This window comes from Pungitius pungitius, unplaced genomic scaffold (assembly GCF_949316345.1).
Source record: "Pungitius pungitius unplaced genomic scaffold, fPunPun2.1 scaffold_31, whole genome shotgun sequence".
Lineage (NCBI taxonomy): Eukaryota > Metazoa > Chordata > Actinopteri > Perciformes > Gasterosteidae > Pungitius > Pungitius pungitius.
Genome location: NW_026909910.1, coordinates 409,273 through 425,178, shown reverse-complemented (window position 1 = coordinate 425,178; position 15,906 = coordinate 409,273). Strand labels below are relative to the sequence as shown.

Here is a 15,906-nt window from a genome sequence, read left to right as displayed (position 1 = left end):
CAATGTGATATTCTTTTTGTAATTTGTAGGTGTACAATCTGCGGCGCTCGGCGGCTTTCGGAGAGAGAAGTGAAAAAGCTTACGGCACCTGGGATTCCCAGGCGGTCTTCCATCCAGGTACTAACCAGGCCCTGCTCTGCTTAGCTTCCGAGATCAGACGAGATCGGGCGGAACCAGAGAGGTATGGCCGTAAGCTGCATTTTATCTTTTTCCTAATCCTTTATAATGCGTCAATGAATTATGACACGCCTGCCGTTGGCATCTTTGTGTGGGTTAAATAAGGGTATGCAAAGAAGGCTGTGACATCCCATGCCGAAAATTGGATGGACTAGAGAAGACCCGCCCAGGGGTCCCAGCCAATCGGTGAATGGCCATTGCAGTCCCCGCCACCTCAAATGGCCTGACGATGGTATGGACGTAAGCCACCTTTCATCTTCTTCCTATTGCATCTCTTCTACAATGTGACATTTTTTTTACAATTGTGTAGGTGTACAATCTACGGCGCTGGGCGGCTTTCAGAGAGAGAAGTGAAAAAGCTTACGGCACATGGGATTCCCAGGCGGTCTTCCATCCAGGTACTAACCAGGCCCTGCTCTGCTTAGCTTCCGAGATCAGACGAGATCGGGCGGAACCAGAGAGGTATGGCCGTAAGCTGCTTTTCATCTTTTTCCTAATCCTTTAAAACGTGTCAAAGATAATCAGAAGTTTCTTTTTCTAAAATTGAAGCAGTTCTTAGCATTGGCAAGAGAGGTTCCTAAAGCCTGAAGGTAACTTTACTTTTCTTCACTGGCAATTCTAACATGTTGGGTTAGCACCTGTATTTCAACGGCTAAATTACAAACAATAGTATGCCAATCGTAAATGTTGATCAACACTAATTTAGCAATCATGAAACGGAATCATTTTGGATAATATTGTCTAATTTCCTTTAATATCCAACGTTAAAACAGGTGTACAATCTGCGGCGCTCGGCGGCTTTCGGAGAGAGAAGTGAAAAAGCTTACGGCACCTGGGATTCCCAGGCGGTCTTCCATCCAGGTACTAACCAGGCCCTGCTCTGCTTAGCTTCCGAGATCAGACGAGATCGGGCGGAACCAGAGAGGTATGGCCGTAAGCTGCTTTTCATCTTTTTCCTAATCCTTTAAAACGTGTCAAAGATAATCAGAAGTTTCTTTTTCTAAAATTGAAGCAGTTCTTAGCATTGGCAAGAGAGGTTCCTAAAGCCTGAAGGTAACTTTACTTTTCTTCACTGGCAATTCTAACATGTTGGGTTAGCACCTGTATTTCAACGGCTAAATTACAAACAATAGTATGCCAATCGTAAATGTTGATCAACACTAATTTAGCAATCATGAAACGGAATCATTTTGGATAATATTGTCTAATTTCCTTTCATATCCAACGTTAAAACAACACTAAACATGCATCTCTTCAACAATGTGATATTCTTTTTGTAATTTGTAGGTGTACAATCTGCGGCGCTCGGCGGCTTTCGGAGAGAGAAGTGAAAAAGCTTACGGCACCTGGGATTCCCAGGCGGTCTTCCATCCAGGTACTAACCAGGCCCTGCTCTGCTTAGCTTCCGAGATCAGACGAGATCGGGCGGAACCAGAGAGGTATGGCCGTAAGCTGCTTTTTATCGTTTTCCTAATCCTTTATAATGCGTCAATGAATTATGACACGCCTGCCGTTGGCATCTTTGTGTGGGTTAAATAAGGGTATGCAAAGAAGGCTGTGACATCCCATGCCGAAAATTGGATGGACTAGAGAAGACCCGCCCAGGGGTCCCAGCCAATCGGTGAATGGCCATTGCAGTCCCCGCCACCTCAAATGGCCTGACGATGGTATGGACGTAAGCCACCTTTCATCTTCTTCCTATTGCATCTCTTCTACAATGTGACATTTTTTTTACAATTGTGTAGGTGTACAATCTACGGCGCTGGGCGGCTTTCAGAGAGAGAAGTGAAAAAGCTTACGGCACCTGGGATTCCCAGGCGGTCTTCCATCCAGGTACTAACCAGGCCCTGCTCTGCTTAGCTTCCGAGATCAGACGAGATCGGGCGGAACCAGAGAGGTATGGCCGTAAGCTGCTTTTCATCTTTTTCCTAATCCTTTAAAACGTGTCAAAGATAATCAGAAGTTTCTTTTTCTAAAATTGAAGCAGTTCTTAGCATTGGCAAGAGAGGTTCCTAAAGCCTGAAGGTAACTTTACTTTTCTTCACTGGCAATTCTAACATGTTGGGTTAGCACCTGTATTTCAACGGCTAAATTACAAACAATAGTATGCCAATCGTAAATGTTGATCAACACTAATTTAGCAATCATGAAACGGAATCATTTTGGATAATATTGTCTAATTTCCTTTCATATCCAACGTTAAAACAACACTAAACATGCATCTCTTCAACAATGTGATATTCTTTTTGTAATTTGTAGGTGTACAATCTGCGGCGCTCGGCGGCTTTCGGAGAGAGAAGTGAAAAAGCTTACGGCACCTGGGATTCCCAGGCGGTCTTCCATCCAGGTACTAACCAGGCCCTGCTCTGCTTAGCTTCCGAGATCAGACGAGATCGGGCGGAACCAGAGAGGTATGGCCGTAAGCTGCTTTTTATCTTTTTCCTAATCCTTTATAATGCGTCAATGAATTATGACACGCCTGCCGTTGGCATCTTTGTGTGGGTTAAATAAGGGTATGCAAAGAAGGCTGTGACATCCCATGCCGAAAATTGGATGGACTAGAGAAGACCCGCCCAGGGGTCCCAGCCAATCGGTGAATGGCCATTGCAGTCCCCGCCACCTCAAATGGCCTGACGATGGTATGGACGTAAGCCACCTTTCATCTTCTTCCTATTGCATCTCTTCTACAATGTGAAATTTTTTTTACAATTGTGTAGGTGTACAATCTACGGCGCTGGGCGGCTTTCAGAGAGAGAAGTGAAAAAGCTTACGGCACATGGGATTCCCAGGCGGTCTTCCATCCAGGTACTAACCAGGCCCTGCTCTGCTTAGCTTCCGAGATCAGACGAGATCGGGCGGAACCAGAGAGGTATGGCCGTAAGCTGCTTTTCATCTTTTTCCTAATCCTTTAAAACGTGTCAAAGATAATCAGAAGTTTCTTTTTCTAAAATTGAAGCAGTTCTTAGCATTGGCAAGAGAGGTTCCTAAAGCCTGAAGGTAACTTTACTTTTCTTCACTGGCAATTCTAACATGTTGGGTTAGCACCTGTATTTCAACGGCTAAATTACAAACAATAGTATGCCAATCGTAAATGTTGATCAACACTAATTTAGCAGTCATGAAACGGAATCATTTTGGATAATATTGTCTAATTTCCTTTAATATCCAACGTTAAAACAGGTGTACAATCTGCGGCGCTCGGCGGCTTTCGGAGAGAGAAGTGAAAAAGCTTACGGCACCTGGGATTCCCAGGCGGTCTTCCATCCAGGTACTAACCAGGCCCTGCTCTGCTTAGCTTCCGAGATCAGACGAGATCGGGCGGAACCAGAGAGGTATGGCCGTAAGCTGCTTTTCATCTTTTTCCTAATCCTTTAAAACGTGTCAAAGATAATCAGAAGTTTCTTTTTCTAAAATTGAAGCAGTTCTTAGCATTGGCAAGAGAGGTTCCTAAAGCCTGAAGGTAACTTTACTTTTCTTCACTGGCAATTCTAACATGTTGGGTTAGCACCTGTATTTCAACGGCTAAATTACAAACAATAGTATGCCAATCGTAAATGTTGATCAACACTAATTTAGCAATCATGAAACGGAATCATTTTGGATAATATTGTCTAATTTCCTTTCATATCCAACGTTAAAACAACACTAAACATGCATCTCTTCAACAATGTGATATTCTTTTTGTAATTTGTAGGTGTACAATCTGCGGCGCTCGGCGGCTTTCGGAGAGAGAAGTGAAAAAGCTTACGGCACCTGGGATTCCCAGGCGGTCTTCCATCCAGGTACTAACCAGGCCCTGCTCTGCTTAGCTTCCGAGATCAGACGAGATCGGGCGGAACCAGAGAGGTATGGCCGTAAGCTGCTTTTTATCTTTTTCCTAATCCTTTATAATGCGTCAATGAATTATGACACGCCTGCCGTTGGCATCTTTGTGTGGGTTAAATAAGGGTATGCAAAGAAGGCTGTGACATCCCATGCCGAAAATTGGATGGACTAGAGAAGACCCGCCCAGGGGTCCCAGCCAATCGGTGAATGGCCATTGCAGTCCCCGCCACCTCAAATGGCCTGACGATGGTATGGACGTAAGCCACCTTTCATCTTCTTCCTATTGCATCTCTTCTACAATGTGACATTTTTTTTACAATTGTGTAGGTGTACAATCTACGGCGCTGGGCGGCTTTCAGAGAGAGAAGTGAAAAAGCTTACGGCACCTGGGATTCCCAGGCGGTCTTCCATCCAGGTACTAACCAGGCCCTGCTCTGCTTAGCTTCCGAGATCAGACGAGATCGGGCGGAACCAGAGAGGTATGGCCGTAAGCTGCTTTTCATCTTTTTCCTAATCCTTTAAAACGTGTCAAAGATAATCAGAAGTTTCTTTTTCTAAAATTGAAGCAGTTCTTAGCATTGGCAAGAGAGGTTCCTAAAGCCTGAAGGTAACTTTACTTTTCTTCACTGGCAATTCTAACATGTTGGGTTAGCACCTGTATTTCAACGGCTAAATTACAAACAATAGTATGCCAATCGTAAATGTTGATCAACACTAATTTAGCAATCATGAAACGGAATCATTTTGGATAATATTGTCTAATTTCCTTTAATATCCAACGTTAAAACAGGTGTACAATCTGCGGCGCTCGGCGGCTTTCGGAGAGAGAAGTGAAAAAGCTTACGGCACCTGGGATTCCCAGGCGGTCTTCCATCCAGGTACTAACCAGGCCCTGCTCTGCTTAGCTTCCGAGATCAGACGAGATCGGGCGGAACCAGAGAGGTATGGCCGTAAGCTGCTTTTCATCTTTTTCCTAATCCTTTAAAACGTGTCAAAGATAATCAGAAGTTTCTTTTTCTAAAATTGAAGCAGTTCTTAGCATTGGCAAGAGAGGTTCCTAAAGCCTGAAGGTAACTTTACTTTTCTTCACTGGCAATTCTAACATGTTGGGTTAGCACCTGTATTTCAACGGCTAAATTACAAACAATAGTATGCCAATCGTAAATGTTGATCAACACTAATTTAGCAATCATGAAACGGAATCATTTTGGATAATATTGTCTAATTTCCTTTCATATCCAACGTTAAAACAACACTAAACATGCATCTCTTCAACAATGTGATATTCTTTTTGTAATTTGTAGGTGTACAATCTGCGGCGCTCGGCGGCTTTCGGAGAGAGAAGTGAAAAAGCTTACGGCACCTGGGATTCCCAGGCGGTCTTCCATCCAGGTACTAACCAGGCCCTGCTCTGCTTAGCTTCCGAGATCAGACGAGATCGGGCGGAACCAGAGAGGTATGGCCGTAAGCTGCTTTTTATCTTTTTCCTAATCCTTTATAATGCGTCAATGAATTATGACACGCCTGCCGTTGGCATCTTTGTGTGGGTTAAATAAGGGTATGCAAAGAAGGCTGTGACATCCCATGCCGAAAATTGGATGGACTAGAGAAGACCCGCCCAGGGGTCCCAGCCAATCGGTGAATGGCCATTGCAGTCCCCGCCACCTCAAATGGCCTGACGATGGTATGGACGTAAGCCACCTTTCATCTTCTTCCTATTGCATCTCTTCTACAATGTGACATTTTTTTTACAATTGTGTAGGTGTACAATCTACGGCGCTGGGCGGCTTTCAGAGAGAGAAGTGAAAAAGCTTACGGCACCTGGGATTCCCAGGCGGTCTTCCATCCAGGTACTAACCAGGCCCTGCTCTGCTTAGCTTCCGAGATCAGACGAGATCGGGCGGAACCAGAGAGGTATGGCCGTAAGCTGCTTTTCATCTTTTTCCTAATCCTTTAAAACGTGTCAAAGATAATCAGAAGTTTCTTTTTCTAAAATTGAAGCAGTTCTTAGCATTGGCAAGAGAGGTTCCTAAAGCCTGAAGGTAACTTTACTTTTCTTCACTGGCAATTCTAACATGTTGGGTTAGCACCTGTATTTCAACGGCTAAATTACAAACAATAGTATGCCAATCGTAAATGTTGATCAACACTAATTTAGCAATCATGAAACGGAATCATTTTGGATAATATTGTCTAATTTCCTTTCATATCCAACGTTAAAACAACACTAAACATGCATCTCTTCAACAATGTGATATTCTTTTTGTAATTTGTAGGTGTACAATCTGCGGCGCTCGGCGGCTTTCGGAGAGAGAAGTGAAAAAGCTTACGGCACCTGGGATTCCCAGGCGGTCTTCCATCCAGGTACTAACCAGGCCCTGCTCTGCTTAGCTTCCGAGATCAGACGAGATCGGGCGGAACCAGAGAGGTATGGCCGTAAGCTGCTTTTTATCTTTTTCCTAATCCTTTATAATGCGTCAATGAATTATGACACGCCTGCCGTTGGCATCTTTGTGTGGGTTAAATAAGGGTATGCAAAGAAGGCTGTGACATCCCATGCCGAAAATTGGATGGACTAGAGAAGACCCGCCCAGGGGTCCCAGCCAATCGGTGAATGGCCATTGCAGTCCCCGCCACCTCAAATGGCCTGACGATGGTATGGACGTAAGCCACCTTTCATCTTCTTCCTATTGCATCTCTTCTACAATGTGAAATTTTTTTTACAATTGTGTAGGTGTACAATCTACGGCGCTGGGCGGCTTTCAGAGAGAGAAGTGAAAAAGCTTACGGCACATGGGATTCCCAGGCGGTCTTCCATCCAGGTACTAACCAGGCCCTGCTCTGCTTAGCTTCCGAGATCAGACGAGATCGGGCGGAACCAGAGAGGTATGGCCGTAAGCTGCTTTTCATCTTTTTCCTAATCCTTTAAAACGTGTCAAAGATAATCAGAAGTTTCTTTTTCTAAAATTGAAGCAGTTCTTAGCATTGGCAAGAGAGGTTCCTAAAGCCTGAAGGTAACTTTACTTTTCTTCACTGGCAATTCTAACATGTTGGGTTAGCACCTGTATTTCAACGGCTAAATTACAAACAATAGTATGCCAATCGTAAATGTTGATCAACACTAATTTAGCAATCATGAAACGGAATCATTTTGGATAATATTGTCTAATTTCCTTTCATATCCAACGTTAAAACAACACTAAACATGCATCTCTTCAACAATGTGATATTCTTTTTGTAATTTGTAGGTGTACAATCTGCGGCGCTCGGCGGCTTTCGGAGAGAGAAGTGAAAAAGCTTACGGCACCTAGGATTCCCAGGCGGTCTTCCATCCAGGTACTAACCAGGCCCTGCTCTGCTTAGCTTCCGAGATCAGACGAGATCGGGCGGAACCAGAGAGGTATGGCCGTAAGCTGCTTTTTATCTTTTTCCTAATCCTTTATAATGCGTCAAAAAATTATGTCACGCCTGCCGTTGGCATCTTTTTGTGGGTTAAATAAGGGTATGCAAAGAAGGCTGTGACATCCTATGGCGAAAATTGGATGGACTAGAGAAGACCCGCCCAGGAGTCCCAGCCAATCGGTGGATGGCCATTGCAGTCCCCGCCACCTCAAATGGCCTGACGATGGTATGGACGTAAGCCACCTTTCATCTTCTTCCTATTGCATCTCTTCTACAATGTGATCAACTTTTTACAATTGTGTAGGTGTACAAGCTACGGCGCTGGGCGGCTTTCAGAGAGAGAAGTGAAAAAGCTTACGGCACCTGGGATTCCCAGGCGGTCTTCCATCCAGGTACTAACCAGGCCCTGCTCTGCTTAGCTTCCGAGATCAGACGAGATCGGGCGGAACCAGAGAGGTATGGCCGTAAGCTGCTTTTCATCTTTTTCCTAATCCTTTAAAACGTGTCAAAGATAATCAGAAGTTTCTTTTTCTAAAATTGAAGCAGTTCTTAGCATTGGCAAGAGAGGTTCCTAAAACCTAAAGGGAACTTTACTTTTCTTCACTGGTAAATCTAACATGTTTGGTTAGCACCTGTATTTCAACGGCTAAATTACAAACAAAAGTATGCCAATTGTTAAATGTTGATCAACACTAATTTAGCAACCATGAAACGGAATCATGTTTGATAATATTGTCTAAATGCCTTTCATATCCAACGTTAAAACAACAATAAACATGCATCTCTTCAACAATGTGATATACTTTTTGTAATTTGTAGGTGTACAATCTGCGGCGCTCTGCAGCTTTCAGAGAGAAGTGAAAAAGCTTACGGCACCTGGGATTCCCAGGCGGTCTTCCATCCAGGTACTAACCAGGCCCTGCTCTGCTTAGCTTCCGAGATCAGACGAGATCGGGCGGAACCAGAGAGGTATGGCCGTAAGCTGCTTTTTATCTTTTTCCTAATCCTTTATAATGCGTCAAAAAATTATGTCACGCCTGCCGTTGGCATCTTTGTGTGGGTTAAATAAGGGTATGCAAAGAAGGCTGTGACATCCTATGGCGAAAATTGGATGGACTAGAGAAGACCCGCCCAGGAGTCCCAGCCAATCGGTGGATGGCCATTGCAGTCCCCGCCACCTCAAATGGCCTGACGATGGTATGGACGTAAGCCACCTTTCATCTTCTTCCTATTGCATCTCTTCTACAATGTGATCAACTTTTTACAATTGTGTAGGTGTACAAGCTACGGCGCTGGGCGGCTTTCAGAGAGAGAAGTGAAAAAGCTTACGGCACCTGGGATTCCCAGGCGGTCTTCCATCCAGGTACTAACCAGGCCCTGCTCTGCTTAGCTTCCGAGATCAGACGAGATCGGGCGGAACCAGAGAGGTATGGCCGTAAGCTGCTTTTCATCTTTTTCCTAATCCTTTAAAACGTGTCAAAGATAATCAGAAGTTTCTTTTTCTAAAATTGAAGCAGTTCTTAGCATTGGCAAGAGAGGTTCCTAAAACCTAAAGGGAACTTTACTTTTCTTCACTGGTAAATCTAACATGTTTGGTTAGCACCTGTATTTCAACGGCTAAATTACAAACAAAAGTATGCCAATTGTTAAATGTTGATCAACACTAATTTAGCAACCATGAAACGGAATCATGTTTGATAATATTGTCTAAATGCCTTTCATATCCAACGTTAAAACAACAATAAACATGCATCTCTTCAACAATGTGATATACTTTTTGTAATTTGTAGGTGTACAATCTGCGGCGCTCTGCAGCTTTCAGAGAGAAGTGAAAAAGCTTACGGCACCTGGGATTCCCAGGCGGTCTTCCATCCAGGTACTAACCAGGCCCTGGTCTGCTTAGCTTCCGAGATCAGACGAGATCGGGCGGAACCAGAGAGGTATGGCCGTAAGCTGCTTTTTATCTTTTTCCTAATCCTTTATAATGCGTCAAAAAATTATGTCACGCCTGCCGTTGCCATCTTTGTGTGGGTTAAATAAGGGTATGCAAAGAAGGCTGTGACATCCTATGGCGAAAATTGGATGGACTAGAGAAGACCTGCCCAGGAGTCCCAGCCAATCGGTGGATGGCCATTGCAGTCCCCGCCACCTCAAATGGCCTGACGATGGTATGGACGTAAGCCACCTTTCATCTTCTTCCTATTGCATCTCTTCTACAATGTGATCAACTTTTTACAATTGTGTAGGTGTACAAGCTACGGCGCTGGGCGGCTTTCAGAGAGAGAAGTGAAAAAGCTTACGGCACCTGGGATTCCCAGGCGGTCTTCCATCCAGGTACTAACCAGGCCCTGCTCTGCTTAGCTTCCGAGATCAGACGAGATCGGGCGGAACCAGAGAGGTATGGCCGTAAGCTGCTTTTCATCTTTTTCCTAATCCTTTAAAACGTGTCAAAGATAATCAGAAGTTTCTTTTTCTAAAATTGAAGCAGTTCTTAGCATTGGCAAGAGAGGTTCCTAAAACCTAAAGGGAACTTTACTTTTCTTCACTGGTAAATCTAACATGTTTGGTTAGCACCTGTATTTCAACGGCTAAATTACAAACAAAAGTATGCCAATTGTTAAATGTTGATCAACACTAATTTAGCAACCATGAAACGGAATCATGTTTGATAATATTGTCTAAATGCCTTTCATATCCAACGTTAAAACAACAATAAACATGCATCTCTTCAACAATGTGATATACTTTTTGTAATTTGTAGGTGTACAATCTGCGGCGCTCTGCAGCTTTCAGAGAGAAGTGAAAAAGCTTACGGCACCTGGGATTCCCAGGCGGTCTTCCATCCAGGTACTAACCAGGCCCTGGTCTGCTTAGCTTCCGAGATCAGACGAGATCGGGCGGAACCAGAGAGGTATGGCCGTAAGCTGCTTTTTATCTTTTTCCTAATCCTTTATAATGCGTCAAAAAATTATGTCACGCCTGCCGTTGGCATCTTTGTGTGGGTTAAATAAGGGTATGCAAAGAAGGCTGTGACATCCTATGGCGAAAATTGGATGGACTAGAGAAGACCCGCCCAGGAGTCCCAGCCAATCGGTGGATGGCCATTGCAGTCCCCGCCACCTCAAATGGCCTGACGATGGTATGGACGTAAGCCACCTTTCATCTTCTTCCTATTGCATCTCTTCTACAATGTGATCAACTTTTTACAATTGTGTAGGTGTACAAGCTACGGCGCTGGGCGGCTTTCAGAGAGAGAAGTGAAAAAGCTTACGGCACCTGGGATTCCCAGGCGGTCTTCCATCCAGGTACTAACCAGGCCCTGCTCTGCTTAGCTTCCGAGATCAGACGAGATCGGGCGGAACCAGAGAGGTATGGCCGTAAGCTGCTTTTCATCTTTTTCCTAATCCTTTAAAACGTGTCAAAGATAATCAGAAGTTTCTTTTTCTAAAATTGAAGCAGTTCTTAGCATTGGCAAGAGAGGTTCCTAAAACCTAAAGGGAACTTTACTTTTCTTCACTGGTAAATCTAACATGTTTGGTTAGCACCTGTATTTCAACGGCTAAATTACAAACAAAAGTATGCCAATTGTTAAATGTTGATCAACACTAATTTAGCAACCATGAAACGGAATCATGTTTGATAATATTGTCTAAATGCCTTTCATATCCAACGTTAAAACAACAATAAACATGCATCTCTTCAACAATGTGATATACTTTTTGTAATTTGTAGGTGTACAATCTGCGGCGCTCTGCAGCTTTCAGAGAGAAGTGAAAAAGCTTACGGCACCTGGGATTCCCAGGCGGTCTTCCATCCAGGTACTAACCAGGCCCTGCTCTGCTTAGCTTCCGAGATCAGACGAGATCGGGCGGAACCAGAGAGGTATGGCCGTAAGCTGCTTTTTATCTTTTTCCTAATCCTTTATAATGCGTCAAAAAATTATGTCACGCCTGCCGTTGGCATCTTTGTGTGGGTTAAATAAGGGTATGCAAAGAAGGCTGTGACATCCTATGGCGAAAATTGGATGGACTAGAGAAGACCCGCCCAGGAGTCCCAGCCAATCGGTGGATGGCCATTGCAGTCCCCGCCACCTCAAATGGCCTGACGATGGTATGGACGTAAGCCACCTTTCATCTTCTTCCTATTGCATCTCTTCTACAATGTGATCAACTTTTTACAATTGTGTAGGTGTACAAGCTACGGCGCTGGGCGGCTTTCAGAGAGAGAAGTGAAAAAGCTTACGGCACCTGGGATTCCCAGGCGGTCTTCCATCCAGGTACTAACCAGGCCCTGCTCTGCTTAGCTTCCGAGATCAGACGAGATCGGGCAGAACCAGAGAGGTATGGCCGTAAGCTGCTTTTCATCTTTTTCCTAATCCTTTAAAACGTGTCAAAGATAATCAGAAGTTTCTTTTTCTAAAATTGAAGCAGTTCTTAGCATTGGCAAGAGAGGTTCCTAAAACCTAAAGGGAACTTTACTTTTCTTCACTGGTAAATCTAACATGTTTGGTTAGCACCTGTATTTCAACGGCTAAATTACAAACAAAAGTATGCCAATTGTTAAATGTTGATCAACACTAATTTAGCAACCATGAAACGGAATCATGTTTGATAATATTGTCTAAATGCCTTTCATATCCAACGTTAAAACAACAATAAACATGCATCTCTTCAACAATGTGATATACTTTTTGTAATTTGTAGGTGTACAATCTGCGGCGCTCTGCAGCTTTCAGAGAGAAGTGAAAAAGCTTACGGCACCTGGGATTCCCAGGCGGTCTTCCATCCAGGTACTAACCAGGCCCTGCTCTGCTTAGCTTCCGAGATCAGACGAGATCGGGCGGAACCAGAGAGGTATGGCCGTAAGCTGCTTTTCATCTTTTTCCTAATCCTTTAAAACGTGTCAAAGATAATCAGAAGTTTCTTTTTCTAAAATTGAAGCAGTTCTTAGCATTGGCAAGAGAGGTTCCTAAAGCCTGAAGGTAACTTTACTTTTCTTCACTGGCAATTCTAACATGTTGGGTTAGCACCTGTATTTCAACGGCTAAATTACAAACAATAGTATGCCAATCGTAAATGTTGATCAACACTAATTTAGCAATCATGAAACGGAATCATTTTGGATAATATTGTCTAATTTCCTTTCATATCCAACGTTAAAACAACACTAAACATGCATCTCTTCAACAATGTGATATTCTTTTTGTAATTTGTAGGTGTACAATCTGCGGCGCTCGGCGGCTTTCGGAGAGAGAAGTGAAAAAGCTTACGGCACCTGGGATTCCCAGGCGGTCTTCCATCCAGGTACTAACCAGGCCCTGCTCTGCTTAGCTTCCGAGATCAGACGAGATCGGGCGGAACCAGAGAGGTATGGCCGTAAGCTGCTTTTTATCTTTTTCCTAATCCTTTATAATGCGTCAATGAATTATGACACGCCTGCCGTTGGCATCTTTGTGTGGGTTAAATAAGGGTATGCAAAGAAGGCTGTGACATCCCATGCCGAAAATTGGATGGACTAGAGAAGACCCGCCCAGGGGTCCCAGCCAATCGGTGAATGGCCATTGCAGTCCCCGCCACCTCAAATGGCCTGACGATGGTATGGACGTAAGCCACCTTTCATCTTCTTCCTATTGCATCTCTTCTACAATGTGACATTTTTTTTACAATTGTGTAGGTGTACAATCTACGGCGCTGGGCGGCTTTCAGAGAGAGAAGTGAAAAAGCTTACGGCACCTGGGATTCCCAGGCGGTCTTCCATCCAGGTACTAACCAGGCCCTGCTCTGCTTAGCTTCCGAGATCAGACGAGATCGGGCGGAACCAGAGAGGTATGGCCGTAAGCTGCTTTTCATCTTTTTCCTAATCCTTTAAAACGTGTCAAAGATAATCAGAAGTTTCTTTTTCTAAAATTGAAGCAGTTCTTAGCATTGGCAAGAGAGGTTCCTAAAGCCTGAAGGTAACTTTACTTTTCTTCACTGGCAATTCTAACATGTTGGGTTAGCACCTGTATTTCAACGGCTAAATTACAAACAATAGTATGCCAATCGTAAATGTTGATCAACACTAATTTAGCAATCATGAAACGGAATCATTTTGGATAATATTGTCTAATTTCCTTTCATATCCAACGTTAAAACAACACTAAACATGCATCTCTTCAACAATGTGATATTCTTTTTGTAATTTGTAGGTGTACAATCTGCGGCGCTCGGCGGCTTTCGGAGAGAGAAGTGAAAAAGCTTACGGCACCTGGGATTCCCAGGCGGTCTTCCATCCAGGTACTAACCAGGCCCTGCTCTGCTTAGCTTCCGAGATCAGACGAGATCGGGCGGAACCAGAGAGGTATGGCCGTAAGCTGCTTTTTATCTTTTTCCTAATCCTTTATAATGCGTCAATGAATTATGACACGCCTGCCGTTGGCATCTTTGTGTGGGTTAAATAAGGGTATGCAAAGAAGGCTGTGACATCCCATGCCGAAAATTGGATGGACTAGAGAAGACCCGCCCAGGGGTCCCAGCCAATCGGTGAATGGCCATTGCAGTCCCCGCCACCTCAAATGGCCTGACGATGGTATGGACGTAAGCCACCTTTCATCTTCTTCCTATTGCATCTCTTCTACAATGTGAAATTTTTTTTACAATTGTGTAGGTGTACAATCTACGGCGCTGGGCGGCTTTCAGAGAGAGAAGTGAAAAAGCTTACGGCACATGGGATTCCCAGGCGGTCTTCCATCCAGGTACTAACCAGGCCCTGCTCTGCTTAGCTTCCGAGATCAGACGAGATCGGGCGGAACCAGAGAGGTATGGCCGTAAGCTGCTTTTCATCTTTTTCCTAATCCTTTAAAACGTGTCAAAGATAATCAGAAGTTTCTTTTTCTAAAATTGAAGCAGTTCTTAGCATTGGCAAGAGAGGTTCCTAAAGCCTGAAGGTAACTTTACTTTTCTTCACTGGCAATTCTAACATGTTGGGTTAGCACCTGTATTTCAACGGCTAAATTACAAACAATAGTATGCCAATCGTAAATGTTGATCAACACTAATTTAGCAATCATGAAACGGAATCATTTTGGATAATATTGTCTAATTTCCTTTCATATCCAACGTTAAAACAACACTAAACATGCATCTCTTCAACAATGTGATATTCTTTTTGTAATTTGTAGGTGTACAATCTGCGGCGCTCGGCGGCTTTCGGAGAGAGAAGTGAAAAAGCTTACGGCACCTAGGATTCCCAGGCGGTCTTCCATCCAGGTACTAACCAGGCCCTGCTCTGCTTAGCTTCCGAGATCAGACGAGATCGGGCGGAACCAGAGAGGTATGGCCGTAAGCTGCTTTTTATCTTTTTCCTAATCCTTTATAATGCGTCAAAAAATTATGTCACGCCTGCCGTTGGCATCTTTTTGTGGGTTAAATAAGGGTATGCAAAGAAGGCTGTGACATCCTATGGCGAAAATTGGATGGACTAGAGAAGACCCGCCCAGGAGTCCCAGCCAATCGGTGGATGGCCATTGCAGTCCCCGCCACCTCAAATGGCCTGACGATGGTATGGACGTAAGCCACCTTTCATCTTCTTCCTATTGCATCTCTTCTACAATGTGATCAACTTTTTACAATTGTGTAGGTGTACAAGCTACGGCGCTGGGCGGCTTTCAGAGAGAGAAGTGAAAAAGCTTACGGCACCTGGGATTCCCAGGCGGTCTTCCATCCAGGTACTAACCAGGCCCTGCTCTGCTTAGCTTCCGAGATCAGACGAGATCGGGCGGAACCAGAGAGGTATGGCCGTAAGCTGCTTTTCATCTTTTTCCTAATCCTTTAAAACGTGTCAAAGATAATCAGAAGTTTCTTTTTCTAAAATTGAAGCAGTTCTTAGCATTGGCAAGAGAGGTTCCTAAAACCTAAAGGGAACTTTACTTTTCTTCACTGGTAAATCTAACATGTTTGGTTAGCACCTGTATTTCAACGGCTAAATTACAAACAAAAGTATGCCAATTGTTAAATGTTGATCAACACTAATTTAGCAACCATGAAACGGAATCATGTTTGATAATATTGTCTAAATGCCTTTCATATCCAACGTTAAAACAACAATAAACATGCATCTCTTCAACAATGTGATATACTTTTTGTAATTTGTAGGTGTACAATCTGCGGCGCTCTGCAGCTTTCAGAGAGAAGTGAAAAAGCTTACGGCACCTGGGATTCCCAGGCGGTCTTCCATCCAGGTACTAACCAGGCCCTGCTCTGCTTAGCTTCCGAGATCAGACGAGATCGGGCGGAACCAGAGAGGTATGGCCGTAAGCTGCTTTTTATCTTTTTCCTAATCCTTTATAATGCGTCAAAAAATTATGTCACGCCTGCCGTTGGCATCTTTGTGTGGGTTAAATAAGGGTATGCAAAGAAGGCTGTGACATCCTATGGCGAAAATTGGATGGACTAGAGAAGACCCGCCCAGGAGTCCCAGCCAATCGGTGGATGGCCATTGCAGTCCCCGCCACCTCAAATGGCC

At 44.1% G+C, this 15,906-nt stretch overlaps 33 non-coding genes across 33 annotated transcripts; all 33 read right to left on the bottom strand.

The window, feature by feature from the left end:
* Positions 1 to 76: 76 nt before the first annotated feature.
* On the bottom strand, positions 77 to 195 carry LOC134123668 (5S ribosomal RNA). Its single transcript, XR_009955154.1, has one exon. It is a non-coding gene; the product is annotated as a 5S ribosomal RNA (ribosomal RNA).
* Positions 196 to 534: 339 nt separating this feature from the next.
* Positions 535 to 653, bottom strand: LOC134123073 (5S ribosomal RNA). The gene has a single exon (XR_009954582.1). It is a non-coding gene; the product is annotated as a 5S ribosomal RNA (ribosomal RNA).
* Positions 654 to 997: 344 nt separating this feature from the next.
* On the bottom strand, positions 998 to 1,116 carry LOC134123667 (5S ribosomal RNA). Its single transcript, XR_009955153.1, has one exon. It is a non-coding gene; the product is annotated as a 5S ribosomal RNA (ribosomal RNA).
* Positions 1,117 to 1,511: 395 nt separating this feature from the next.
* On the bottom strand, positions 1,512 to 1,630 carry LOC134123666 (5S ribosomal RNA). The gene has a single exon (XR_009955152.1). It is a non-coding gene; the product is annotated as a 5S ribosomal RNA (ribosomal RNA).
* A 339-nt stretch (positions 1,631 to 1,969) lies between these two features.
* On the bottom strand, positions 1,970 to 2,088 carry LOC134123665 (5S ribosomal RNA). The gene has a single exon (XR_009955151.1). It is a non-coding gene; the product is annotated as a 5S ribosomal RNA (ribosomal RNA).
* Positions 2,089 to 2,483: 395 nt separating this feature from the next.
* LOC134123663 (5S ribosomal RNA) lies at positions 2,484 to 2,602 on the bottom strand. The gene has a single exon (XR_009955149.1). It is a non-coding gene; the product is annotated as a 5S ribosomal RNA (ribosomal RNA).
* Positions 2,603 to 2,941: 339 nt separating this feature from the next.
* LOC134123072 (5S ribosomal RNA) lies at positions 2,942 to 3,060 on the bottom strand. The gene has a single exon (XR_009954581.1). It is a non-coding gene; the product is annotated as a 5S ribosomal RNA (ribosomal RNA).
* A 344-nt stretch (positions 3,061 to 3,404) lies between these two features.
* LOC134123662 (5S ribosomal RNA) lies at positions 3,405 to 3,523 on the bottom strand. Its single transcript, XR_009955148.1, has one exon. It is a non-coding gene; the product is annotated as a 5S ribosomal RNA (ribosomal RNA).
* Positions 3,524 to 3,918: 395 nt separating this feature from the next.
* LOC134123661 (5S ribosomal RNA) lies at positions 3,919 to 4,037 on the bottom strand. Its single transcript, XR_009955147.1, has one exon. It is a non-coding gene; the product is annotated as a 5S ribosomal RNA (ribosomal RNA).
* Positions 4,038 to 4,376: 339 nt separating this feature from the next.
* Positions 4,377 to 4,495, bottom strand: LOC134123660 (5S ribosomal RNA). Its single transcript, XR_009955146.1, has one exon. It is a non-coding gene; the product is annotated as a 5S ribosomal RNA (ribosomal RNA).
* Positions 4,496 to 4,839: 344 nt separating this feature from the next.
* LOC134123659 (5S ribosomal RNA) lies at positions 4,840 to 4,958 on the bottom strand. The gene has a single exon (XR_009955145.1). It is a non-coding gene; the product is annotated as a 5S ribosomal RNA (ribosomal RNA).
* Positions 4,959 to 5,353: 395 nt separating this feature from the next.
* LOC134123658 (5S ribosomal RNA) lies at positions 5,354 to 5,472 on the bottom strand. The gene has a single exon (XR_009955144.1). It is a non-coding gene; the product is annotated as a 5S ribosomal RNA (ribosomal RNA).
* A 339-nt stretch (positions 5,473 to 5,811) lies between these two features.
* On the bottom strand, positions 5,812 to 5,930 carry LOC134123657 (5S ribosomal RNA). The gene has a single exon (XR_009955143.1). It is a non-coding gene; the product is annotated as a 5S ribosomal RNA (ribosomal RNA).
* Positions 5,931 to 6,325: 395 nt separating this feature from the next.
* LOC134123656 (5S ribosomal RNA) lies at positions 6,326 to 6,444 on the bottom strand. The gene has a single exon (XR_009955142.1). It is a non-coding gene; the product is annotated as a 5S ribosomal RNA (ribosomal RNA).
* Positions 6,445 to 6,783: 339 nt separating this feature from the next.
* LOC134123071 (5S ribosomal RNA) lies at positions 6,784 to 6,902 on the bottom strand. Its single transcript, XR_009954580.1, has one exon. It is a non-coding gene; the product is annotated as a 5S ribosomal RNA (ribosomal RNA).
* A 395-nt stretch (positions 6,903 to 7,297) lies between these two features.
* LOC134123031 (5S ribosomal RNA) lies at positions 7,298 to 7,416 on the bottom strand. The gene has a single exon (XR_009954540.1). It is a non-coding gene; the product is annotated as a 5S ribosomal RNA (ribosomal RNA).
* Positions 7,417 to 7,755: 339 nt separating this feature from the next.
* LOC134123655 (5S ribosomal RNA) lies at positions 7,756 to 7,874 on the bottom strand. The gene has a single exon (XR_009955141.1). It is a non-coding gene; the product is annotated as a 5S ribosomal RNA (ribosomal RNA).
* Positions 7,875 to 8,268: 394 nt separating this feature from the next.
* Positions 8,269 to 8,387, bottom strand: LOC134123654 (5S ribosomal RNA). Its single transcript, XR_009955140.1, has one exon. It is a non-coding gene; the product is annotated as a 5S ribosomal RNA (ribosomal RNA).
* Positions 8,388 to 8,726: 339 nt separating this feature from the next.
* On the bottom strand, positions 8,727 to 8,845 carry LOC134123652 (5S ribosomal RNA). The gene has a single exon (XR_009955138.1). It is a non-coding gene; the product is annotated as a 5S ribosomal RNA (ribosomal RNA).
* Positions 8,846 to 9,239: 394 nt separating this feature from the next.
* Positions 9,240 to 9,358, bottom strand: LOC134123067 (5S ribosomal RNA). The gene has a single exon (XR_009954576.1). It is a non-coding gene; the product is annotated as a 5S ribosomal RNA (ribosomal RNA).
* A 339-nt stretch (positions 9,359 to 9,697) lies between these two features.
* On the bottom strand, positions 9,698 to 9,816 carry LOC134123651 (5S ribosomal RNA). The gene has a single exon (XR_009955137.1). It is a non-coding gene; the product is annotated as a 5S ribosomal RNA (ribosomal RNA).
* A 394-nt stretch (positions 9,817 to 10,210) lies between these two features.
* On the bottom strand, positions 10,211 to 10,329 carry LOC134123066 (5S ribosomal RNA). The gene has a single exon (XR_009954575.1). It is a non-coding gene; the product is annotated as a 5S ribosomal RNA (ribosomal RNA).
* A 339-nt stretch (positions 10,330 to 10,668) lies between these two features.
* On the bottom strand, positions 10,669 to 10,787 carry LOC134123650 (5S ribosomal RNA). The gene has a single exon (XR_009955136.1). It is a non-coding gene; the product is annotated as a 5S ribosomal RNA (ribosomal RNA).
* A 394-nt stretch (positions 10,788 to 11,181) lies between these two features.
* On the bottom strand, positions 11,182 to 11,300 carry LOC134123649 (5S ribosomal RNA). Its single transcript, XR_009955135.1, has one exon. It is a non-coding gene; the product is annotated as a 5S ribosomal RNA (ribosomal RNA).
* Positions 11,301 to 11,639: 339 nt separating this feature from the next.
* Positions 11,640 to 11,758, bottom strand: LOC134123023 (5S ribosomal RNA). Its single transcript, XR_009954532.1, has one exon. It is a non-coding gene; the product is annotated as a 5S ribosomal RNA (ribosomal RNA).
* Positions 11,759 to 12,152: 394 nt separating this feature from the next.
* On the bottom strand, positions 12,153 to 12,271 carry LOC134123648 (5S ribosomal RNA). Its single transcript, XR_009955134.1, has one exon. It is a non-coding gene; the product is annotated as a 5S ribosomal RNA (ribosomal RNA).
* A 395-nt stretch (positions 12,272 to 12,666) lies between these two features.
* Positions 12,667 to 12,785, bottom strand: LOC134123646 (5S ribosomal RNA). Its single transcript, XR_009955132.1, has one exon. It is a non-coding gene; the product is annotated as a 5S ribosomal RNA (ribosomal RNA).
* A 339-nt stretch (positions 12,786 to 13,124) lies between these two features.
* On the bottom strand, positions 13,125 to 13,243 carry LOC134123645 (5S ribosomal RNA). The gene has a single exon (XR_009955131.1). It is a non-coding gene; the product is annotated as a 5S ribosomal RNA (ribosomal RNA).
* A 395-nt stretch (positions 13,244 to 13,638) lies between these two features.
* LOC134123644 (5S ribosomal RNA) lies at positions 13,639 to 13,757 on the bottom strand. The gene has a single exon (XR_009955130.1). It is a non-coding gene; the product is annotated as a 5S ribosomal RNA (ribosomal RNA).
* Positions 13,758 to 14,096: 339 nt separating this feature from the next.
* On the bottom strand, positions 14,097 to 14,215 carry LOC134123070 (5S ribosomal RNA). The gene has a single exon (XR_009954579.1). It is a non-coding gene; the product is annotated as a 5S ribosomal RNA (ribosomal RNA).
* A 395-nt stretch (positions 14,216 to 14,610) lies between these two features.
* LOC134123029 (5S ribosomal RNA) lies at positions 14,611 to 14,729 on the bottom strand. Its single transcript, XR_009954538.1, has one exon. It is a non-coding gene; the product is annotated as a 5S ribosomal RNA (ribosomal RNA).
* Positions 14,730 to 15,068: 339 nt separating this feature from the next.
* Positions 15,069 to 15,187, bottom strand: LOC134123643 (5S ribosomal RNA). The gene has a single exon (XR_009955129.1). It is a non-coding gene; the product is annotated as a 5S ribosomal RNA (ribosomal RNA).
* A 394-nt stretch (positions 15,188 to 15,581) lies between these two features.
* LOC134123642 (5S ribosomal RNA) lies at positions 15,582 to 15,700 on the bottom strand. The gene has a single exon (XR_009955128.1). It is a non-coding gene; the product is annotated as a 5S ribosomal RNA (ribosomal RNA).
* Positions 15,701 to 15,906: the final 206 nt, after the last annotated feature.